Source organism: Camellia sinensis, chromosome 9, assembly GCF_055761805.1.
Source record: "Camellia sinensis isolate YWXY chromosome 9, ASM5576180v1, whole genome shotgun sequence".
NCBI classification, from domain to species: Eukaryota; Viridiplantae; Streptophyta; class Magnoliopsida; order Ericales; family Theaceae; genus Camellia; species Camellia sinensis.
This window is the reverse complement of record NC_138969.1, coordinates 124,717,875-124,722,155: the sequence shown is the minus strand read 5'-3', so window position 1 is coordinate 124,722,155 and position 4,281 is coordinate 124,717,875.

The following is a 4,281-nucleotide window of genomic DNA, read 5'->3' as shown; positions in this document are numbered from 1 at the left end:
AAATGTGTCTAATTACTTAAAAGTTGAGCCATTACACTCTTCTTCTTCACTTTTCATTTCTCTCTCTCTCTCTCTCTCTCTGCATTTCATTTTCTCTCTTTTTTCTCATCTCTCTCTAGAAAACACCCACCAACTCTCATAATCTTCCCAAATCCATTGGGATTTTGACCCAAGTGTCTTCATTAATGTTAGAGAGCTCACCAAGGGCTACGTGGTGTAAAGTGGAGATCGAATTTTGACACTGTTGAATTTGGAGCTTTTCTCACCTTTTCGTCTTAAAACTTGAGGTATGGAGTTTCTTTGAGTTATATAGATGATTTTAGCATATCTTTCTTATTTGCTATGATTTTGAAGTAGAGGGTTTGAGTTTTGTAAAAATGAGATTTTGGAAATGTTAAAAAGTGATTTTATTATGAAAAAGTTCAAATTAATTATTATTATTATTATTATTATTATTATTATTATTATTATTATTTTATTTATTATTTATTATTTATTTTTTTATGAACTTGTGAGTCTCTTGGGAGTGTATGGATGTTTGTGTTGAGAAATTTATATGATAGTATTATTTTGTAAATGCTTGGACTATGAAATGAAAATGAACATTGATTGTGAATATGAAATGATATCATATGTCACATGGATATGGATTTTAGTTATGATTCGAGAAATATTGAATGTTACGTTCTATTTTGAGCAACTGTTGAGAATTCTGAATATTACGATAAAACTTGATAATTGCATTTCATTTAATTCATTTTGTGTAGTTTTGAATATTGTTTATTATGGCTATACCTTGGGAATTGATTTATTGTTTTTGAGAAAATAATTGAAAATCTTGAAATGTTTTGGGGTAAATATATTTGATAAGCTGGATACGGGGTGTAGATGGTATTGTTTAAGTTGGCTTGAGTATCCATGGTGAAAGATCAAAAACACGCGTAGACGAGGTACTACGTGTTTTCAAGTTAGGAGCCAGTAAAATGGGAAATTGGTAGTGCTTGTTATGCCTACTTGTAGATATTGACCGAGGGATTACCTGAGTTGTATTTATCACCCCGTGTTATTATTTGAATTTCATTGAGAAAATGGATCTTTCGAAAAGAGCATTGCATGTGTTTTTAAAAGAATGGAAAATTTGTGGCTTTGGAGCGTAACTTGACATTGAATTCATATATGTAAATTTTCTTAAACATTATACCTTATTGAGATTTGTCTATTGGGTTTTATGCTCACCCCTGGTAGATTTGTACAGGAAATGATGTGGTAATCCTGCCTAACTAAAGGCGTGGGAAATATTTTGGGAGCACGAGACTCCTTTTCTTTTGTTGATTATTTTTTACAAGCCAAGGACTTTAATTTGTATGGGCTTGGTAACCATCTTTTGTGTAACTAGGCCTAAGCCTTGGAACTTGTAGCCGTAGGGCGTTCTTTTATTTCATTCCTTGTACTTATTGTCTTACATGCTATAGATTCAACCTTATGACGATTGAATATGTATTGCATGTGGACTTCTTTTGTTAATCTCTCACATGAATGAAATATCAATATTAAGATTTGACCGCTCGAGTTGAGATTATCATGTTCTGAATGGAGTATTTGGACTTGTCTTTATGTAAATTATTTGGGAGTGTTACAATTATGGTCTTCAACATATAAGTAAGGGAGATGGCTTCTCTTCGGTCCACATAGTGTATTAGAGTGTATTGTTGGGCCCATGGGGCTCACCATGAGTCCTATTTCGATAATCTGAACTATCATATATAGAGCTTGTCGAGTACTTTATGCTTGCAAAAAAATCACGTTAATCGAATATCGGTAGTCCCTTGATCGGAATACATTTTTGTAACAAATTATTTTTAAAGTCATATTTACCATTGACAAAAAATGTTCCGATCAAGGGGCTACAGATATCCGATCAATGTGATTTTTTGCAAGCATAAAGTATTCGATGAGCTCTACACATTATACGGTTCAGATCATCGAAACAGGATCTGTAGTGGGTCTTACAAGCCTAACAGTACGTTTTAGTCCACTATGTAGACTGGAGAGAAGTCTCTCCTGTTAGTGAGTGGGTCTAGCAGGAAATTAGGCGCTCTAGCGCTCAAAATTATTGATTTCCACCCTATTGATTGCTTTTAGGATAAATTATACAAATAGTCCTTATAGTTTACACATGTGTCAATTTGATCCATGTTGTTTCAATTTGCTTGATTTTGTTCCTTAATTTAACGGATTGTGTTATTTTAATCCAATAAATAACAATTGTTAAGTTTGGTGGACGTAAAGTCAAACTATGTGGCAATTTGGTTCCTGTAGTTTACACAATATGTCAATTTGATCCATGTCAAAATCGAGCAAATTAAACAACAGTGACCAAATTGACACATTGTATAGACTTTCCGTTCACCAAACTTAACAACCCTTATTTATTGGACCAAAATGACATAATCTGTTAAATTAAGGGGCAAAATGAGCAAATTGAAACGACATAGACCAAATTGACACATCGTGTAAAATACAGGGATCATTTGCATAACTTACTCTTGATTTTATTTCTTATTTATATTCCTTTTCTTAGTCACAAGCTAAAATTTTCAAATCTGTCTAAATTAATCAAAGAAATTGAGAGAAGAACATTGTTATCAATAACTGTAGGGAGACACATAAATATTACATTTATTGCTTCAGACAATAAACTTGATCAATGAAAAAGAAGAAAAAAGAAATAAAGGCAAGGAAAAAAAAAAGAAAAAAAAAAAGAGAAATCACTTTTTATATCTTCCATTAATGCTTTACAGTGAACCAATTTTAGACAGTGTAGAAAACATGAAAAACATTTTCTAATCAATCTTTCAAAGCTGAACTAGGGAGAAGATTTGAGAAATATTACAAAATTGAATACAATAAGAGATTTACACATGTATCTTGGATTAATTGTTTACAATATTGAGTAGCAGCCCCCCCCCCCCAAAAAAAAAAAAAAAGGATAAAAGAAAAATATGAAATCAAAGGTACAATACTTGTTCTTCTTGATCACTAAGGCCTGGCCTAATATGGAGGCCAAAACAACAAAACATAATTTTGTAATCCTAAATCTTGTCATATCTAACTAATATAAAAGCATATCGGAAAAATTCATGTTTTTCTTCCTTTGGTATAGAAAAAAAGAAAACTAAATCACTTCTTATGCTTTATGTCATCTAAAACAATCTCACAATTAGAGAAGGAAAATAAAAAATAACAAAAACAGGAATTTGTATGCTAAAATCACCAGTAATGAGTGGCCAACTCCATTGCTTAGCTAAAATTCCAGTGGCTTTTAAACAACAGATGTCTGGTGAAATTAGGTGCTTTGTGGCCTCTATGGCTTGGACCAGAAGGCGGTATTCGCCCTTTGGCAAGAAGACGATCAAAGTCCCCCACCCTATGCTGCAGGCTTACCCGTGGCGGTGGTGTATCAGTCATTGGCACCTCTGAAGCTCCACCAGTTCTAGAATTCGGTACAAATAGTACCGGGTAAATTCGAGTAGCAGAAATAGTTGTTGCCATGATGATTGTGAGGAAAATTCTAAGGATTAAGAAGATTGAAAGAGGTGATTGATTATAAATGGCCATGATGAAATTATGAAAAGTGGTCAAGTGAGAGTGTAAGAGGGAAGAACACTAGCTACACTAGCAGGATGGTTTTATGTAGGAAACAAGGTGCGAAAAAGGCCCCAATTGTATAGAACTTGATGAGAAATATTTGTCAACATTCAACAATGAAAAAGAGCACTACATGTTGCAATGCAGTGTTATACTAATCAATATCCCACGCCGAGTATGTAGCGAATCTTTGTGGGAACATCATGAAAAAATATAAAAATCACATTTAAAATATTTTTTCTATTAAAAAGTCCTAATAACTGAAAATGGAAACCAGATTCTGTCCAGTGGGTCGGTACATACTGTTTGAACCTGTGCGGCTCATCATGAATTTCACATCAAAATTTAAATTTTTTAATTTTTAGACCACAATGTGCAAATCATTTATGAAAAAAATTAGCCGATCTTATAATCGTAGCGTTTATTACATTTGCCTTAAAAAAAAAAAAATTCAAATAATATTATCATTTACTTTTTTGTAAATAAATGTCAACATGTCTACGGTTATCGATCGACTTGATTTTTTACATACATAGTTTGTATGTTATTGTTTAAAAAATGAACGGTCCAGATTATTGAGGTAAGACCCGTGTGGACTGGAGAGAATTTGTGTCTTATAAAATAAGAATTGAG